Here is a 22,264-nt window from a genome sequence, read left to right as displayed (position 1 = left end):
TATGGAGGCTATGCTCTATTTTAAAGAATACCAGATTCGTGACAGTATTCGTGATCTACTTGCCATCAGTAGTGCGAATCACACACGTGAAATAATCAAATCTAGTCAGAAACCTGATCTTCTGCGTGCTTGTTCAGGGTCTATGGCTAAAAGTATTCAAGGCAGAGGATCAGCAAAACAGCCAGGCAACTGGTAGTGTTTAAATGGAAATAAATATGTCAGCCTCCATATCCTGCTCACTTCAGGTTCCCTTTAAGGGCTCGTTTCCACTATCGCCAATCTGCATGCGTCCAACGCATGCAGATTCGCACATGTAATGCAAGTGAATGGACCTGTTTCCACTGTAGCGTTTGCGTGGTGCGTTTTTATGAGCGGTGAAAAAACGCACAAAAGAGCCAACGAATTCGCCTGCTAGTGGAATGCATGCGAATCGCCGCTAATGTATTTAATAGGGAAATCGCATGCGTTTTTTTTACGCGATTCCGCATGCGATTCCGCATAGGAACCAATGTAAATTAACACAGGCAGTGACATGGTTAAAAACGCACATAGCCTAACCTTTGCGAAATCGCATGCGTAATCGCGTAAAATAACGCGTAAAAAAACGCACCTGCATGCGATTTCTTCTGCGGTGGAATCCAGGCGATTCCGCACCGCTACAGTGGAAACGAGCCCTAAAAGGAGGCCCTCAGAATCCCAGATTCCACAATAAGCACCTCCAGGGCTCGCAAACACTTTTATAAACAAGTTCATTTTCCTTTTGAATAGCTGGCATACTTTATGCTTGATAGTGTTGGCTTTAGGGAGTACAGAATGGAGTAGTATGTTGTAGATTTTGCTTTGCATGCTATGTATTATGCAATTCCAAAAGCAAATCTAATCTGAAAAATAAATGGAGATAAACCATAAACTTATCGTAGATGTCTTTTTTTTTATCTTACCACGCTACTTTTGCCCGGCATAAAACAGTTTTCTCTCAGGTCCCTGTTCTGGAGCTCTCTGCATGCGTCACTGTGAAAGCCGACTTGCATAGCTCTCAGCAGGTACGGAAATAGGTGCGATTGCTCACAGCTGTGCATATGTAGTACCACACTTCATATAGAGTGCTAGCCTCCCTGTGGGATGAATGTGGGTGAACTGGGATACAATACATTCCGCTTCCCAATTGGTGCACACTTATTAACTAATAAAAAAATAGAACTTTGGGCATCTTTAAAGTGAACTCGAGGCAGAAAAAAAATATAAGTTTGATACTTAAGGTGGCCACTAACTGTCCAATTTCTAGCGAAAAATCGTTCGAGCGATCAGAAATTCTGACCGGACGAAAAATCGTTCACTACACCATCAACTAACCAATCTTTGCTTCCTATCTATCACGACCACCAAGAAAATCCAAATTTTTTTCACTCGTTCATAATCGATTGTGTCCACCAATGGAGATTATTTACAACCAATCCGATCAGAATTTCTGATCGCTCTAACGATTTTTCGCTAGAAATTGGACCATTAGTGGCCAGCTTAAGACCACCGCTTCTGCCCGAAACACTCTTTGTTCGTAACTATGCTCTCCATGCAAGAGTGCCGCCTCACTGCACCTGCAAGAGTACATGCACCTGCCCAGTAGCACGGACCTGCTGGTGGACAAGTGGCTCCCACTTACTGCGCTGGCAGGGAGATACTCACTCCGGCCACACTCCTACACTGCAGGGAGCGCAGCCAACAAGAACATATCCAGTCAGCTATATTGAAAGGGTCCATGCACAGCCACGGTTGGAATGAGGACACAGGAAGCTTCGGAACTAGCCTGAGGTTTCCCTCTACCTAAGCAAGTATAACTTTTTTTTCATGTGCCTCAGGGTTCACTTTAATACTGAGCTGTATACTGTTGCCATGGTTTTAAGCATGTTTTCAGACTTATAGCAGCTGCATACTGCAATTAAAAGCAATAATCTGACTTGCATAGAGATCATATAGTATGTGTATACATTTTTTGTACAGAAATAAACACAAATAATGCTATGGCTGAATATCCCAAACTGGTTACCTCCCTGCCCTCCCCAATAAACCTGCCTATGTGATGCCATCTACCAGGCATCATCTTCTGTTTCAACAATTTTTATTGCAAACAATAATATTATTACTTAGAATTTAAAAGTCATATAGGTCAAATGCTTCAAAAGGGAGCTTTGGTTCAAAGATCTCTTCAAAACAATGACATCAGACAGGATTAATAAAAATGAATCCAGAAAAGGTTATATGTATGTGTGTATGATATGTCTTCAGCACTTAACACAATTTAAACTCATGTCCTGAAATTGTAACATTTGATTCTGTGGGAACAAGTGAAAAAAAATTCGAAAAGGCCTTTTAGTTTTTGAGAAAACCACAATTTAAACAAATTCAAAGGTAAAATGAAATTTTGTTGCAGTACACCGAGGGCACAGTGGGACAGAGAGGCACACTGGAGACACAGGGGGCATAGAGGTACAGGGGACAAAGATGTCACTGTGTTTCAACTTATGTACAGTTTAAGGTTAAGAACGAACCTACAGTCCCCTATCTCATTTGTTAACTGGAGACTATCTGTAAGTAGTTTTATAATTTAAAAATATGACTGCTCTGGCACTGCCCAAGAAATGCTATCTTGTCTCAAAGATTGCAATAACTTCCTAAACACTGCTCGGTACTGCACTCTGGTAAAACACATTACAGTTATTTGTTGGATAGTCCAATTAGTTTTTTATTTGCGGTTTTATTTGCTTTGGTAGGGCAATTACAAAAACCTTAGAATTTCTATTTACAACAAAGCCCTTATGCTGCTGCAAACAAGTGTGAATGGGTTATTACTGGATTAGTGATTATTACAAGTACATTATCTGTAAACAGTCTGCATGCTTTTGCCACACTACTCTAAACGTCCGTACACACGCCAGACTGGAGGCAACGACGGGTCCGTCGTCACCTCCCGCTGGGTGGGCGTTCCAACAACAGTCCGGCGTGTGTACGCACTGTTGGCGGACTGATACGGCTGCTTCTGAGCGATCCGCCAGGCGTGTGTATGGACCTTAAAGGTGCCCATACACTCGTTAGATTAGCAGCAGATAGATCATCAGATGGATTTCTTATCTGATGTGTTTTAGAACATTTTTCACTAGGACAGAATTCCAATAGATTTCAGTTTGAAATCTATTGAAATTCGATCTGATGGCATTTTTGCCATCAGATTTCCATTAGGGCCAATGCAAAATGATAAGCAATCTCATCAGATCGACCTAGATTTTCCACCCTGCCAGTTCAATGGAAATCCATCGCAATCAGCCGTCGATCGGTCGATTGGCCAAACGATTTTGATCGATCGGTCAGAAAATCGGCTGAGTGTATGGGCCCCTTTAGGGCCTGTTTCCACTACATGCAGATTGGATGCAGAAAAACTGACTCCAATGAATGTCTATGGGCCTGTTTCCACTAAATGCGATTTTTCTGATGCAGATTTTCCCATAGGCATTCATTGGAGTCAGTTTTTCTGCATCCATTCTGCATCCAATCAGCGTGTAGTGGAAACAGGCCCTATGTTTTAATGTGTACTTTAGGCTTCAGATATTTGGGTTTTCTCATATGCTCAAAAGCTCAGACTAAAAACAATGGCAATACAAATCCCAGTATTACCGTCCTAGAAATACAGCTACAGGTAAAGCCACAATACTTCAAAGGCTTTACAATGGCAGATGCAACCAGGAAAATGAATATAATGCCCAAAAACGGACGCGTTATAGTGACACTAGTAACTTTAAAGTTACTTGAATATGTGATGTGGTGGACAAGGTAGAATTGTCAAAGATGCTGCGGTCCATAAGGTGAAAATTCCAGTTGTGAACTGGGTAACATCAATATTCACTGTCTGTTGAACTTACTCCATCAAACCAAGTTCCCTAATGTCTCCATAATAAGGGGCAGCAATATCATATACTAGTTAACCTCACCTTTGAACACAGAAGACCAGAGTTCAAAACCTAGATGGAGCCAGTTACCCATTCAGTAAGGAGTCCTTAGGCAAGACTCCTTAGCTCTCCTATGTAGCCTATCGAGCACATGCTTGTTCTCAAGCACTGGGTTGGCAGGAGGAAAGCGCTATGCAAATGTTAGCATTATTATATTACTTAACAGTAAACATGATAATTACTCTATCTTTATCCCAAACTTCAGTACTTTTATCATCAGCCCACCCAACACTCTGGCCTCTATATAGCTGCTCTACGGTGCTTGCTGCAGTGCGAGAGGTCTGTAGGCTCTATATGCATAGAATAGGTGTGTGTTTATTGGTATGGCCCCAGGGGTGTGCTCCTACTGGTGTACTGTGATGCTCTTAGTAGTATATTAAAAAAACTCATTCCTATGGAGCAGCTGGATGGGTGCCCAGGTGCTTGGCAGGCTGCATACCAAAGCTTGTGATTAATGCAACCAAGTAGGTAATACATTTACCATTATGGAGGCATCTGGGTGACCTTTTAACGCAACAATTACAACTAAAAGCTGAAAATTAATTTCAACTAGTTCACATAGGTTTTCACTTTACACACTATAGTTATTCTAACATTTCAATTAGATGCCTATTGACTTGACAGTAACACCACTTGTGATACAATACATCTATGGGTCACAGACTTTTGTTTGTTTTTTTACAATAGTTTTTTTTGTCTTTGCATTTTTAGTTTTCAAATACCTATTATTGAGGAAAATCTTAGTGATATACACATATACTTACACACACAAAGATTCTCCATCGGGTTAAGCAATCAAATGATGGCATCACTGCCCTACCATAGCAGTTGTAAGGCCTCAATTTGCTTAGAATGACTGAATTTGGTAATGCAAACAACAGAAATGACCAACTAGAGAGGTAAATTGCCGACTAAAGTGGAAAATACCTCAATAACTATTAGTTCACAAAGATTAGAGCATTTAATAAAACAAGTGAGATGTTTGGCATTTTACCTCCAGCCTGTGGATGACTAACAACCAGCCATTCAGCAAAATAGACAAAGGAGGCAGCCATTAGGAACAGCCCAAAGCAGGTAAAAATAAATAAATATAGGTGGCAATGTTAATAGCTAAAAGCAAAAGATTTATAAATACCTGGGGCTTCCTCCAGCCCCGTCTGCACAGATCACTCCCACGCCACCTCCGCAGCTCCGGGACCAGGTCCCCGCACTTCCGTCAGTCGGAGCCAGTCTGGCGTATGAGAAGTGCACCCTCTATGCATCTTTCCAGGAGCTGTTGGAGAGATACGCAAAGAGCGCACTTCTCCTGCGTACACTGGCTCCGACTGACGGAAGTGCGGGGACCCGGTCCCGGAGCTGCAGAGGCAGCGTGGGAGTGATCAAGGGGATGGGGCTAGAGGAAACCCCAGGTATTTATAAATCTCTTGCTTTTAGTGAGCTCTGGTTTCCTTTAAGGCCAATTTGTGGCAAGCCAATGAACTTCTCCCACATGTAACATACAAGATAAATTATAACTTAGCCCAGATTTAAGCTGGGGACTAAGCACTGCAAAAATGAGAGTGCTATCCACGACACCAACTGCCCCAATGGTGGTCAATACAAACAGCTTAGTGACTACATTCCTACCTCTCCATGTCCAATACCACTTTCCAATTATTTAAAACAAATCTGATGAATGAATGAATGACAGACTGACTCACTATAACAGAATCCTTGCCCTCCTCATCCCAAACTTTTTTTTTTGTGTTCGGTGGTTGTAACCAGGAACTTATTGAAAGACAGTTGCTTTTGCAAACTTTTGAGAATTTCAGGGAAATGTGACATTGTACAGTCCCTGCACTCAAGATTAGTACAATCCTGCAGCATCACATGGAGAAGAATCATCGGCTCAGTTGAGATGACGCGACATGCATATATGTTCTGTGCTTGTATATCAAGACGCTGCTTGTTTATCAAGTCAAAATTTTATAAAAATATTTGCTTGTCTTGTAAAGCACTCTTAAAGCAAGTTACTTTCAATCCAAGGTTTTACTGTACAATAGTAAAAGCTTTAGCAAACAGACTAGGGGGAAGCTCTATCCAACAAGGTTCCAGTACAGGTATAACAAAACTGCTCAAAAGTGTGCCATAAGAAAGTTGATATTAATAAAGCAAATCTGTACTTCCTCCCAGAAATCCATATCTGCATTGACACAGCCAGCTGGGAGTTTTCCAGTTTACAAAAGAGATTAGCATTCCACATGCATTCCTCAGGTCAAGATCATTAGTTCCTATAGCAACTACTGGGCTAGTCTGGGAAAGACCAGGGCAGAGCCAATACACCTCAATAAAAGTTGCTCATACCTTGCAATATGTTTGATACACATAAGAAAAAGTTAAAGTTCCATAGAGCACATTTCCTTTCACTAGGTCAAGGCACTTAACCTAGCTGCAGGACTGAATTCAGCGCAGGGAATGGAAGGAATTGCCATTGCATCCTCTATAATTAGCACACCATAGGTATGTGTGTCTGCTTTCTTGTGTAAGAGAGTGGTCACACCAAGTAGGCAGACGTGAAACACTTAAGAGGTTGCATAGACGTATACAGTGTGAGTGTTCATGCATGAAGGAGGAATACTTTTCAATTTAAGAGATGAAGATTAAAAAAAAAAAAAAAGTGTACAGATTAGGACACAACATTCCATTTCATATCAGGCCTTTTTTCTGTTGCAGGCTTGCATTTTGTGTGAGTGAATTTGCATGCGAATTTAGGTACAAAGCGAAATACTCACCTAAGAGGGAAGCCAATGGATCCTATAGATGCTTCTTATGCCATCCTCTGGCCCTCTATTGCCATTGCCATTTACGCTTGTGCCAGAAGAGGGGCACGGCCCTGTCCCGGGTTGTTTACGATTTTTCAGCAAAGTCATTTTTGCTTCGAAAAATGCTATTTTCAAATTCAAGGACATTTTTGTGAAAATAAATCGAGTTTTCTGTGAAAAATCTATAAATTTTACAGCAAGAAAAAAAAAATTACCCTGAAAAAACTAATTTTTACTTGCGAAAATTCACAAAAAAAAATTTGGGTTGCTGGGGTCGGCTCATCACTGTCCTCCTTAAAGAGAATCTGTACTCTGAAATTCTTACAATAAAAAGCATACCATTCTATTCATTATGTGCTCCTGGTCCCCTCTGTGCTGTTTCTGCCATTCTCTGCTGCAAACCTGGCTTGTAATTGCCAGTTTTAGGCAGTGTTTACAAACAAACTAACCAGCTTCTAATAGGCTCAGCTAAGCAGAGTGTGTTAGTCACACAGAGCCTGCAGGGGGTGTGTACAGCTTCTAGCTAATCACAAGCAGCCCTGCACATTCCAGTCTGACTGCCTCAGCCTGACTGTGCCGACTATAGAGAGAAGATTAGATCATATAACAGAGATAACACAGCTACTGTGCAATTAGGAAAAGCTGCAGTAAGCCAGACCACATTAGAAAAGGCATAGGAACTTATAGCATAGAAGAAATAAAGATAAACAATTTGTTACAGAGTCTCTTTAAGCAAGCATTTACTTTAAAAAAAAAAAAAAAAAAATAAGGTTTGATGCCTCAGTTTCTCTTTAAAGTGAACTGTAGGTGAAAATAAACTGATGAGAAACTATTGTCTTTATCCTCCTACTGCTAAACAGGATTTGATACCCCATGGTTTTATTTTATATTTAAACTTTTAGAAAGTGGATTGAATGTTTTGTTGTCTCTGCTCAGTTACAGCCCATTTAGTGTCCTTAACGTGAACCTCCGGACTAAAAATCTACTCAGCAGAACTGAAAAGCATTGGTGTTTCTTTAACAGTTTCACAGCATCAGAACTTTGTTTTTCTTACCAAAACATTTTTTAGCTGCATTTTTAGCTAAGCTCCACCCATCAAAGAAAACTGCCCGGGCTTTTTTTCCCTGATGCTGTGCAAAGCATGATGGGATTTCCTATGTTATTCACGTTGCCTAGCAACTGGGAGGGGTGATCAGCACACAGGACAGTTGGAAATGTGTCTCATGCTCCCTGTCACCTTCTTTCAACCAAAAAGATGGCTGCCCTCATGAAATCAAACATTTGCCTGTTCTTTTAAAACAGGGTGGGTAAGAGATTATATTACCTATCTATTTTAATTAACATAACTAATGTAACTTAATGACAGTATGTTTGCTTAGGCTCAAGTTCCTCTTTAAATGAAAATACATGAGCTACTGACCTTTTCCTATCTTCCTCTGCTTTCAGAAGTTTTATTCTGCCAAGAAAACTTTTATGGCTGTAATATATGTTTATCAGTGATGCTTACTATATTCCTGACAAAATACCGACAAGACAGAAGTTGTCACTTCCATGCATAAAAATTATCTCTTTTAGGCAACAAAATAAAACAAGTTTAATAGCCCGGTTATTAATATGTTTTGCACCGTACATACACATGTTTCTCTCATGTCACATGTCAACTCGGGTACACGTTAAAAGCGATTTTAATAATAATGTGTGAAAACATTTCCTGTGAGAAAACTCGGGAGAAAAAGTTAAATAAAACAAACAGCCTTTAGGCCTCTTTCACAGTGTGACGTTAAAGTCGCACATTACAACACTATTTAACGCAGAATAACTCACTGCAATGAAAAATCAATGCCCTGTTCACAGTGCACACGTTGCATTGGTGTCTAACGCTACACATTAAAGAGACACTGAAGCGAAAAAAAAAAATGATGATATTATGATTTGTATGTGTAGTACAGCTAAGAAATAAAACATTAAGATCAGATATATCAGTCTAATTGTTTCCAGTACAGGAAGAGTTAAGAAACTCTAGTTGTTATCTCTATGCAAAAAAGCCATAAATCTCTACGACTTTCAAAGTCGTGGAGAGGGCTGTTATCTGACTTTTATTATCTCAACTGTAAGTGAACTAATTACTTTTTCTCTGCCAGAGGAGAGGTCATTAGTTCACAGACTGCTCTGAAAGAATCATTTTGAATGCTGAGTGTTGTGTAATCTGCACATATTATAGAATGATGCAATGTTAGAAAAAACACTGTATACCTGAAAATAAAAATATGAGGATATATTCTTTGCTGCTAATCTTCTAGTAATTATTCATAGTACGCAACCAATTCACTATATCATATTTTTTTTTTGCTTCAGTGTCTCTTTAAGTGAAAGTACTGCATGCTGTGCGTTATACACGTTATTAGCTGCGTTAGACTGTTTGCACATGCTCAGTAATCACTTGGAAGCATACTTTTCATGGCCTGTATGCGACGATAACGGGGCATTAAGTTGCGTTGCGACTTTTTTGGGGCGTTGCATTGTAATTTGCGTTGCAACTTTAACGTCGCATCAACATGCAACGTCCTACTGCGAAAGACGCCTTAAAGAATGACTGAAATTAAACACAAAGCTAACCAATCAAAATCGCTGTGAAGGGAACCTGAAGCAAGAGCTATAGACAAAAACAAAGTGCCAGGGCTCATACATAAACATGCTATCCAACAGGATTCACCCCAGTAGGACTTTGTCAGGGCTACAGAAATGCGCTACATTACATTCACATAGAGTACCGATATATAACATTATACAGATCGTGCAAAAAGTATATATCTGAGCTAATACGCTGCTGACTCACAGTATCTATATAAAAGAATGTATGCTAATCACTATGAGTACACCTTCCCACGTGCAGGTGTGTTCACTGCCCCCTGATTAGTAAGGGCCACTCCTGTAAAATCATATTTTCCTCATAGATCCTGGCAGTCAGCCAACCTGTTTAAACAATACATAATGCTGTCCCAAGTATACATTAACCCTTAATGTAAAATAAGGCATTTTACAGAATTCCTCACACAGGTTAAATCATCCAGCTTGCCTCGTTCACATTAAAGCCATGCCATAGACCTCCCCAGATCAGAATTATGCATGCTATTATGCAGGGTGAAACGCAACTTCGACATCCAGTTTTTTGTCCTCCAGCCAGAAAGATGGGAGTGTACATGCGAGCAGAAGAATGGTCATTGATTTCGCCTATCACATAATAACAGAGAACCCAAACAAAGGGATGATGCAGGGCGGGGTTACATTAATCCAAGAAAAAGCCCATCAGCCTACCATTGGTTGGCAGTAGCTAGGCAACCAGAAACATTGCCGGTGTAAACATAAGCACACGACAGGGTCAACCCGCAATACATTATAGCCAGAGTCACGGGCACAACGCAACTTAATGCAGACAACAGGGGGCAGACACAAATAACTATATACAAAGAGAAATGAAGTATGCAAATATCCCCAGGCACAAATTAGTGTGAAGTACAGTATAGTTAACGCCTCACTTTACAGTTAAAGGATTACATTATTTAACTGGTTACCCAAGGGAAACCAAACTATCAGGAGTTAATATACAGCTAAGTAAAATAGGAACTATGAAAGCAGATGAGAACACCACCAATAAAAACATCAACCATCAAACACACAGAGAAGGGCACAAATCCATGCACTATTTATAAGGGTAAGCGCGGTCTTGAAGTCTCATAACTACACAAATGGTGCAAAAACTATTCTTTAAAGAGAACCTGAACTGAAAATAAAAAAAGTCAAAATAACCATACCCAGGTCATACTTTTTCTCCTCTCCTGCATCCTGTTTGTCCACTGTGATCAATGGATTTCTCTGTCCTTCATTTTGAAAATGACCATTTCCCCATAACAGCTTCCTGGTCAGCACACTGTTAAAGTGTAATATCACCAACTTGAGCCATAGGGAAACATGGACATTACCTTGCACATTCAGTTATAACTGACAGCAACTGGTATATGTCAGTTCTGACAAAATATTGTCAGAACTGGAAGGGATCACTGTAAGAAGAAAATGGCGAGCCTCAGAGTGACTGACGGTGAGGTTAGTATGTAATAGCTATGTCATGTGTTTATTTTAAATAATTTTCTAGTCAGCTTATTTTAAATATTTTAAATACTTTAAAAAGTCAGCTTAAAAGGGAACTTCAGGTTCCCTTTAAGCTGACTGGTGCAATTGTATCCAGCAAGAAGATCTATAACAGATTATCCACATATGCCCCTACCCCACAGACACACAACCCTTGGTCCTGGGGATCATTTCTGTGTGCCTTAGGGCTCTTTCACATTAGGGCAGATTTTCTGCGTTTCAACGCAAAGGATAAAGTTTGCGTTACCCAAGGTGAAATGAAAGTCCATAGACTTTCATTTTAGCTTTCACATATAACGCAGCCTTTTTGTGCGTTGCGTTACACTGCACCCAGGCGCAGTTTTTCGGCCAACGCTAGCTTCATGCGTTACAATGCTAGTCAATGTAAAACGCACACTATGCGCGTTTTTAATCCGTTAACGCAGGCAATCAGTCCCAGAATGCAACAGAGGAACAATGTAGAAAGTTGAAAACTAAAAGAAAAAAAAATTACCTGCGTTTTCCTATGTCCTGTAACGCATTGAAAACGGATTAAAAACGCACACTCACTGCAGTGCACTGCAGTGCAAAACGCATTAAAACGCATACAACAAAACGTATACTTTGAGCATTCTCCAACGCAAGCTCTGATGTGAAAGAGCCCTTAGAAACCCATCTCCCAGAAGTTACAGTGTTGCAAGTCATTAATGGGATGTGCAAACCTCCATTGAAGTGTATCACCTACATGTTCCAAAAATCCACTTTGGAAAATGCTGTATCATTTTACCGATATACAATTTGACAGGTGCATCTAGCTCCATAATTATTTCTGGTGCTACTATTAAACTTTGGGATTTTAAATGTACAACCCTTTCAAATACAGCCAAACATTGAGCAAGGGGCCACAAAAGAACAAGCGGTACAGTGTCCATATATAATATCTACATCTATAAGCTACTAAAGCTGACAAGAAATAATTGATGACATCCTTGGCACTCTACTATGCTCTTCTAAATCCTTGAAGCAACAATGCAGGGCCGAGGCTGCAAAGACATGTTGGAGGGCCGACTGTGTGTGACGTCACACAGGAGGCGGGTGAGTGGGGAGAGAAGAATGTGTTCATCCTAAGTAACCAGCAAGTGCAGTGTCTACTCTGATGGTCCGGTTGGTGCCCAGCATTGGGACCATAGGCTACATGAGAAAACTTCAACTCTTCAGCTCTTCAAGTGTAAAAAAAAAAAACAAAAAAAAACCCAAATGGCACAAAAGTGAGGTGCGCTTACCACAACAAATCCATTGCAGAAAGACAAATGCGAAAGGACGCCATTTCTAAAGTAAGATCTGTTCACTGTCAGTTTTACGATGCAGTAAAATGTACACACAAAAAAGTGCATTTTCTGCTGTAGTGGGAACAGAGCCTAAACACCCTTTTGTAACCTTACAAATGGCTGTTATCTTACAGACTGACATTCACCTCATGTGTTAAGGCCCATACATACGGCATACATTTGTCTGTAGTGGTGAGGCAGCGACAAAGACAAGAGATAACAGCATATTTATGGCAGCAACAATTGGAGTTTGTGACACACGTGACAACAGAAAGAGTGAAGACAACGGAAGCTGTCTGCCACAGACTACGTATAGTAGTGGTACTATGGTAGCTACTCTGCTTTCTGTAGAAGACTTTCGTACACACGACAGGACACCAACAGACTAAGCGACGGTTTGTGAAACAAAAGTCACAAGAGATTCACCAGTTGAATCGCTCAAACATGGCTGTGTCTGCAAACAGTCTTTGTCGCTTGCCGTGTCGCACGAACCGTCGCTCAACACGTGTCTGTACAGACATTTTTACGACGTGCGTATGGGCCTTTATCCTTTGTGAATTGACATTTATGAGGAATTTACCTCGCCAGTTTGGTAACTTACCTCACTAGTCTGTAATTTTAGTTTTTTTATGTGGTAACAACCTTTGTGAATTTATATTTTACTAAATGTTCTGTAAATTTGACTGTTTTCTGCTTTTACTACATGCGGTAAAGCTTTGCGATTTGAGCCCTTTGTTTATAATGACTGCACAGCATTGCATTTTCCAGTGAAGGAACAAAAAACAAAAAAAAAAATCAACCATTTTATTAGCGCTCAAAGAAAATGCTGTTGATCTACCTTTTATCACTCAGTACCTTGAAAATGCAACTCGGTAAAAAACAAATCTACACACTTGAATACCAGCATTTCTGGTTAAAAAAAAACAAAAAAACCAACCACCACAAGTCCTTAGAATGAGACAGAATTTTGTTGAAGATAACTTTGCAGTTCCTGCTAGAGCTACTACAGCTCCATCTGCAGCTGGCACTCACTGGGCCCATGATAATCCTTATGCTGGCCTCCTCCACATGCTTTATGTGTGGGATCTCCCCCTGAACTGCCTGGATAATCTGGAAAATCTCCACTTCAAAAAGGTAGTCATCACAGTTCTAAGAAGCCAGAAGTCACTGTGAGAGGACCTATCTTGTGAATCACTACACCAGGGGCCTTATCACATTCTACAAGGAGATGCATTTAGCCCTTACTAATAAAATACCTTTACAGTATGGAGAAAACCATAAAAACAGACAGTTGCAGCTTTAAAGTTTGGAACTTGTTAAAGCACTCCAGTTGATGTATAAATGCAAGCATACTGCACCTGCAAAGTTGCACAAAGCCTCGTGCATTGAGAGAAAAAAAAATGCTACAGAGCCTGCGTGGACCGTACTCACAGAACATCCAAGCATGTACACGAATGAGAGTGCAACCACAAGACCATATTCGCCAAGCTCTTTTGAAAAATGTTCACATGGACCCAGCACTGGAACAGTGGGCTCGAGGAGGGGTGGGGAAATCTATACTGAGGGAAGTATCTAAATTTAATTTTTTTTAAAACCACTTTAGGTATGCTGAAAATAAGCCTCCTAATTATAATTCTTATTTCACATGAATGAGTAGAGGACTAGTGTGGCAGGAAGAGTAAGCAAAACTCAAGTAGATTCAACCATTAAAAAGGTGCCCATACACATCGATTTTCTTATTGGATTTCCCAAAATGAATAAATCTATTCCCCAAAATGTCAGATTAATCAAGTTATATTCAACAAAAAAATACTGAGATACTCAAATTGTGTTAGTACTTTTATTTAATATATGTATACTCGTCAGTCATGGTCTTCTGCTCATGCGCAGTTACCGGGGCTGATTGCGGCTGAATGGCAGATGGCAGGAGGAAGGCGAGGGACTCAGACGTGCTTCTGGGGCTGGAGGAAGCCCCAGGTAAGTATCAAATCTGTCGTTTAAACCGCCTATAGTTTCCTTGAAGGGAACCTTAACAGAAGGATATGGATGTTTCCTTTTAAATAATACCAGTTGCCTGGCACCCCTGCTGATCTCTTTTGCTGTAGTAGTGGCTAAATCACACACCTGAAACAAGCATGCAGCTAATCTAGTGTGACGTCAGTCAGAGCACCTGATCTGCATGCTTGTTGAGGGGCTGTGGCTAAAAGTATTAGCAACACAGGATCAGCAGGAGAGTGGTATTATTTTAAAAGGAAAGATCCATACCCTTCTCAATTTTGGTTCCCTTTAAGACCATACTGAAAATCACAGGGCTGTGGAGTCGGAGCAATTTTGGGTGCCTGGAGTTGGAGGTTTCATAAACTGAGTCGTCGGATGATTTTTGTACCAAATCCACAGCCTTGGCAAGTATTCGACTAAGGAGTCATTTAGGGTACCTAGAGTTAGGGCTCGTTCACATTGCGTTCCGCTCGTGTTGGCAGGTTTTTTTTAGCGATTCTTTTTTCAAATCTCGACACTTGGGTGGGTGTTCCATTTTTGTGAAAAGCGGTTCCTAAGCACTTTTCCCAAGCGTTTTTTTAATTCACTCCGACTCAAATCAGAAAGTGAACTCTTTGATCCGGAAAAGAATAAATACAATGTATTTATTCTTTAAAGCGCAATCGCCCCACAATGCGATTTTGTGTGTGTTTAGTGCGCTTCCTATGCCTTCTATTATAGCAAAGTCGCCCCAAAAATGGTCCTGGCAACGCTTTTGCTGAACGCACAGCACACTAACCGCGCTGATATGAACCTTCTCATAGAAATTCATTGCACAAGCGTTTTGGGGGTGATTTTAAAAAAATTGCCTGCGCTTGAAAAAAGGAAAAAAAAAAAAAAAACACCTCTAGTGTAAACGAGCCCTTAGAGTCAGAGGTTTCATAAACTATGGAGTCGGATGATTTTTATACCGACTTAACAATCCTGGAAAATCAATGTAGTAAATAACTAGTATGTAACAGCTTATGCTTTCACATATGTGAATGCTTCCTGTAGATTACTATGTGTTACACCTATTCTTTGCACTGCCTTACTAAATAATTCTGAAACAGTCATTAGTAAGCCTCAAATTTGTTTTACGTTTTATAATTAGAACTACTCTGATAAGCTAAAGAAATAATTACTGTAAAGGCTGCAGCCGCAATTACAAATCAGCTTAGAAGAGATTTCATCTCCTACTGTTAGATAACTGCTACAGTGTCCTTTTCCCACTAGAAGCACTGAAAAACCACCAACGCTCACTGGCATTTTAGGTTGGGTGCTCTCTGTGCTGGACTGTACAGAATCCATGTTGAGAGGATCTGTTGCCACTCCCCCATCTACACCATACAATTTTTTTGTCCGATTCGATTCAATTCATTCTGACATGTCCAATCGGGATTCAATTCGATTCAATTTGCCATTGCAAAACAATGGCACATTGAATTAAATCCCGATCGGACATGTCAGATTGAATCGATTCTGAAAAAAAAAAAAAATGTATGGTGTAGATGGGGCTTACATTGGTGCGCTATGCAACAAATTAACGGCTGCAGAATCCACTCCACAGAAAGTGTGTGTACTGTAGTCAGATTTTTATGCAATAGGGTCAAGACTGAAATGAAGTGAACTGGCCCATAGAAAAGCACTAAAAGAGAACCTGAGCTGAAAGGAGATACTGGTAACTGATACTTACCTGGGACTTCCTCCAGCCTCCATATACTCCATGGGCTCCCTTGCCATCCTCCCGGGCAGCTCCATTCGTCTGCAATCTTCGGTTAATAGTTTCCAGTCGAGCAGCACCATGCATGCACAGTTTGACTAAACTCTGCGCATGTAGTAGTCTGCAGGCGCAGAACGCATTGACGGGGGGTGGTTGGGTTAAGATTTTCCATGGGAAAAGTAGTACCAGCTTTTAAATGGAATGAAGTTCAACGCTGAGTTAAATTTCCTCTAAGATCTTGACCTGTCCTTTCCGATTCCACTACCCACTTCATGGAATTGCAGACAGAGTATGAACCGCCCACTAAGTAGGTATTGCTTGGTGCTGTCTGGAATATTTTGCATGCACTGCCTAGCACTGACTGGAGTTTGCTAGCATTTTTATTAGTGGTAAGACTTTTTCCCCTTATTGTCTCCAATAGAGGGTAAACAACTAGAAACGCCAAATTAACTGCTGCAGGTTTATTTACAAAGCCAGCCTGCACGGCACAAAGTGACCTTACCCAGTTAAAAGGCAATGCAGTTTTACAATGTCTTTACATTTTGGTGGTACTGGAAGGTGCACTAAAGTGCAAGTATCCTGTGGGTAAAAATTACAGTGAAATACCAGAAATAATTTAGCCCCCTTACTGTTATTACTGTTCTGCCTGCTGAAGCACTCTCAGTATCACTTCTCAAGCTACCTTGTACAGTCTTACAGCCACTCCAAAGAAATAGCTTGCAACTGAATTTCAGTCCAGCCCAATGTCCAATTCAACTTAGAGCCCTGGTTCTGCTATACGTTAAAAAGAAATGACATTACAAGTGCACTAAAGGTTACCTGAAATTAAAAATGGGTGAACGCATACAGTAAAAAAGTCCTACTTCAAACTTGCCTATGATGCCTTTGTACTATTTTCTCTGTAATGTTTAATAGCCCAGTGCTATGCACCCCAGTCTCTGATATAGTGGTTGGATAGCAAAAGGTTAAGGGCTCTGCCTCTGACACAGGAGACCTGGGTTCGAATCTCGGCTCTTTCTGTTCAGTAAGCCAGCATCTATTCAAAAAGGAGACCTTGGGCAAGACTCTCTAACACTGCTACAGCCCACTGAGCGCACCCTTGTGGCTCAATATAACTGTTTTGTCTCTTGTCTGGTTCAACTCTCCATGAGATTTTATAAAAATTATAAAACATTTGTTTGGCTGTGAAAAATGCCCCCCACAACAGTGAAAAAGTAAGACATTTTCATACCTCATCACTACTCTATATGAACGCTGTTTATATTTTATACAGCTCACACCATTTTTAGAAATTTGGTTGTAAAGACTTTAGACAATTGCTATATAAAAAGTTGGGCAGTGGTCACCAGGACTGAGGTGTAAGCAAGTGCAGTCCCCGCATCCTCCTTACTTCCCTTTCAGGATTTACATGGTAACCAAAGTGATATAATCCAAGTCATTTTGAGATGGGATGCCATGTGGACACTAGTATGGTTGAGGTGAGCCAGGGTGAAAGTCCATAAGGAAATTCAGCTAAGGTGGTTTGGGTGGACCCTCATGCAATCCAGTGAACTAACTGGACACCTTCTTAGAGGCTGTGAGTGGGTAAAGGTGCTGAGGTAAAAAAAAAAAAAAAAAAACTTTAGCATAATAGCCTATGTTGTTGTGTGACAAAGGTGGATTATCCAAACATAAGCGTCTACTCACTTCCCTGGAACTGAAGAAAATAATGAAACGTCTGTTAAATTACCCCTCTGTGCCTGAGACCATGATAGGCTGTCGCTCAGCTATGAAGAACGATTTCAGCTGACACAATCCTAACCTTCATGCTCATGTGACTAAAAACGAAAGTGTGTGTCAGGTTGACTGGGTGTGAGCGGACACCTGTCAGTACATACAAATTTTTTAACTGCCGGAACAAATAGTTTCTCTTCTATTTTGCAGCAAACGTTTTGTTTTTGTTTTTTTACAAAACTATTTATGCATAATTTAAATATTTTATTAATTCAACGCATATTTAAAAAAAAAAGAAAAAAATCTGCTTTTAGGCCCCGTTCACACTTGCGTTACTCTGCCAAACGGACCAGATGACCTGACCGGATCCGGATAGGTTGCATCAAGTGTACATCAGGCTGCGATCCGGATCCGTTTGGCAAAAGAGAGTACAAATAAATAAAAATGTGGGGGTCTGGGAGGTCAGCAGAAGGTGCACCTGTGGAATCAGGTCCTCCGCTGTTTAGGCCTCACCTCCACCTCCGACATACTGCCAACATCTCCAGCACGTTAAAGTCACTGCTGCTCCACTCCAAAATGCTTCCCATGTGTCCCCATCCAAAATCGCCGCTAGAATACGCATAGGAAGTGGGGTAGAATGTCAGGTGTTTGTAGCCAGTGTGTTCTGTGCTTCCGTTTCCCATCGCTTTCTATTTCCGGATGGTGCAGTCAGGCTCCGGTCCGGGTGCGTGGGCCGGATGATCTGGACCGAAAAATAGCGCATGTTGGAAAAGTGTCCGGAGTCCGGATCCGGTCCGGCTCCGTACTGTACGGAACGGACGCGTGTGAACGTCCGCATTGCTATGCGGAACGTACGTTCCGTTTGTACATTATACGGTCCGGATCTGGCCTGGCGAATCCGGACAGGGAACGCTAATGTGAACCGGGCCTTAGGCTTTGAGATACCCAAGAGAAAAATTAGCTTGCTCTCTCTCTCTCTCTCTCTGACTTGATGCCATTGAACTGAATTTTCAGCTTAAAACCATCAACGGATACCGGCAGAATTTCACAGGCAACTTCGGAATTCCGCCAGATTGAAAAAGCAATTCCGTTCTGACCAAACGGAACGGAATTACCAATTTCCGCCTAAAATTGCGGTAAATACAATTCCGCAGAAAGCGGTGACTATCCCTACGAGAGAGAGAGAGAGAGAGAGAGAGATAGATATGAATCTACATGGCTATCTGGGGTTCTCTTCGGACAACTGTTCAACACAAAAGGCAAGGCCATGCCTGGGTGGGCTTGAACCACCAACCTTGCAGTTAACAGCCAAACGCGCTAACCAATTGTGCCACAGAGACTGTGTACTACAAAGACTGTGCACGCAGTTGCTGTTGAATGATTTTATGGGGATGTATGTGTGTCTTTTGGAGGGAGGAAGTAAGTCTGCTCCAAGAAGTTTCAGCATGTAGTGTTGGTGGTATAATGGTTAGGATAGCAGCCTACCAAGCGGTAGGCCTAGGTTCGATTCCCAGCCAATGTATGTAAGCTGGCCTTTGAAATCCTACAATTCCCTAAGCAAGCTCATTTTTCTCTTGGATATATCACAATGGTACATGCTAGGCTGACTTCAGCATGTAGCATTGTAGTGTGTTGTGTTGGTGGTATAACGGTTAGGATAGCAGCCTACCGAGCACTAGACCTGGGTTCAATTTCTGGCCAATGTATGTAAGCTGGCTTTTGAAATCCTACAATTCCCTAAGCAATCTCATTTTTCTCTTGGATATATCACAATGGTACATGCTAGGCTAGCTTCAGCATGTAGCATTGTAGTGTGCTGTGTTGGTGGTATAATGTTTAGGATAGCAGCCTACCGAGCACTAGACCTGGGTTCAATTCCTGGCCAATGTATGTAAGCTGACTTTTGAAATCCTACAATTCCCTAAGCAAGCTCATTTTTCTCTTGGATATATCACAATGGTACATGCTAGGCTGGCTTCAGCATGTAGCATTGTAGTGTGTTGTGTTGGTGGTATAATGTTTAGGATAGCAGCCTACAAAGCGGTAGGCCTGGCCAATGTATGTAAGTTGGCTTTTGACATCCTACAAATCCCTAAGCAAGCTCATTTATCTCCTGGATATATCATAATGGTACATGCTAGGCTGGCTTCAGCATGTAGTGTTGGTGGTGGTATAGTGGTGAAGAGAGCTACCTACCGAGCACTAGACCTGGGTTCAATTCCCGGCCAAGGTATGTAAGCTGGCTTTTGAAAACCTAGAATTCCCTGGAAGACGAGAGGAAGGAAGGTAGGTAGGTAGGGAGGAGAGAGGAAGGGAGGAAAAAAAGGACTAAGGGAACAGTCAATAGGGTCTATGGGCTACCATATAGCATAAACAAGGTTCCATTTGTGATTATTTTAATTTTTCGTCCGGAATCCGGAATTCCGCGGAATTTCGCAAAAATCCGGCGGAATTTTCATAGCGACGGAATTCAGCGCTGGCGGAATCTGCGAATTCCGGTGGAACAGAATTTGCCCTTTCCGATCATCCCTACTTTTGACAGTGCCGACGTTACTCACTAAGCACCGCTGCACATGTGATTCCCATTATAGTCTATGGTTGCGCCAGGTGCACCCAAATCTAGCAGCGCCAGAAAGCACTGCTCCGCCAGGGGTGCCCCTGAGATAATTATCCTGTGGTTCTTTTTCAGGAGTACGACTTAACCTATCCTGAAGAGGATACCCAATCCATGTGGAGACAGAATTCTCCCCTGCCTAATACTGTGGTTACCTAATAGCAACCCAGGTTTGTAAGTAGTAGTAGTTTTACACATTATTTCATTGCCTGGAAATACTACGCTATCTGGCACTCCTGGTGTTTCCTGTTTTCTTTTTTTCTCTCCTGGTTCCTAAGATTTGTCCTGTCAAACTAATTCACCAGACACCCCTCAAAGGTTTTCCATGTCCTCCTTGCCCCTGCTCGGGATCCTCCAGAATATCCCGACCACACTTTTCTTCCTGTACAAGCACAGCCATGCTGCACTTGTGTGAGTAGCAGAGTACAGCCAGGTTGCACAAGGCTCCTTTCCATATAGCGCGCTTTCAGGCACACTTATGGAAACGCGATCGCAGGGACAGCAGACAGTGCATAGACTGCACTGTCTGCCGTTTCCATCCATGCGGGGCAATTCGCTTAATCGCCACGCATAGTTTGCTGCATTTCGGGGCACTTCCGCCCGCAATTTCATTCAGTAATGAATGTCATCACAAGTTCCACTGGGAGTGGCGCGTGCACAGCTTTAATGGAAACAAGCATCTGCAGCTAACTGTGCAGGCATGGATGTACTCACACAGGTACAACTGCGCTAGTGCATAAAGAGGAGAGCAGTCAGGATCAGAAATCAGACAAGCTATTGTCAGATTTCTTTCCAGGGACGGTGTCCGGCAATGGTGGTGGCCAGGACGTGGGAAGCCTTTGCAGGATCCAGAGGCTTCCCTTTAAGTTGGTATATTTTTTGTTGTTGTTGTTGCAGGTTTTGCTTCAGGGGCACTTTTAATTAAATAGAAAGATCAGAGACACTATCAGACATGCAGTAGTTAATTTACCTCCACCAATACTACTATATTCTAATGTGACCCTGGTGACTGTTGTTAACTTTCGTAATTAATAGCATAGCAGATTATTTTAGAACACTCCAGTTATACTGCTTTCTTTCCATTCTCCATCGTTACAGATTCAGTCCCATGCTATAGTGATTAGTGAGAGACTCTCCCCATCCTTACTCCAGAGCACTAATCCTCCTGGCATGCCCATGGAGGCCTCTCCCACAATGGTACCATCCCTACAGCAAGTACAACCAGCAACAGGTTAGACTGGAAAGTTTGACAGCCATTAGCAGCCCTGCTGCTGAGGAATGACAAGTCCCCCCCCCCAAGTCCCCCCCCCCCCCCCCCCAGAGACTGGCTCCCCCATGGCCCCGTACACCCAGGCGGGCTCTGCTCTGCTGAGACTTGTGGTGCTACCACCCCTCTGCCGGGGTTTCACAGCATACTCTCTCCAGGGCTATTGCAGCTCACCTCTGTCAGCAGGTGCACCCGAGGGTTCCCAGCGCTCTGCACGTAGCCACAGACCACCTTCTTCAGGGATACCAGGTAGACCCGTCACCCTGAAGCGCCGATGCAATGACGCTACCGCTCAGCGTAGGAAACGTCAGGACGGTGACTCGGGAGTATCCCAGACATTACATACTGATACCGCGCATGCGCAAGGTGTTGGAAAGCTGCGCCTGCTCACCCTATGCTGCTAGCCTATACCTTCCCGCATGCGTATCGGCTGCCACAGGACGCATGCGTGCTCCACATGACCAGGGCACAGAGCGAACCTGAGCTGGTAGCGCAAGGTACCACGGGATGTAAACACAGGCGAGCTTGACAACACGCATGCGTAGTGCACTGCTCCATGATACGGACCTAGCGCCCTCTGCTGGAGATACGACTCAACATTATCCTTGTGAATGGATGGAAGATCGTACAATCTGAATGCGCTTTCTGTGCAGTTCTTTAGTCAACACAATCGGTTACA

The 22,264-nt window shown here is 42.1% G+C and overlaps 1 protein-coding gene across 1 annotated transcript in view; it reads right to left on the bottom strand.

Annotated features, from left to right (window-relative positions):
• Positions 1 to 22,004, bottom strand: part of PALS1 (protein associated with LIN7 1, MAGUK p55 family member) — a 119,871-nt gene extending 97,867 nt beyond the window's left edge. The window contains exon 1 of the mRNA XM_068253321.1: positions 21,760 to 22,004. The gene's annotated coding sequence lies outside the window, so the exon portion shown is untranslated. The remainder of the gene's footprint in view (positions 1 to 21,759) is intronic.
• Positions 22,005 to 22,264: the final 260 nt, after the last annotated feature.

The sequence above is a fragment of the Hyperolius riggenbachi genome, chromosome 9 (assembly GCF_040937935.1).
Source record: "Hyperolius riggenbachi isolate aHypRig1 chromosome 9, aHypRig1.pri, whole genome shotgun sequence".
NCBI classification, from domain to species: Eukaryota; Metazoa; Chordata; class Amphibia; order Anura; family Hyperoliidae; genus Hyperolius; species Hyperolius riggenbachi.
Note: the sequence above shows the minus strand (reverse complement) of the source record. Positions and strands in the feature narration are given on the sequence as shown.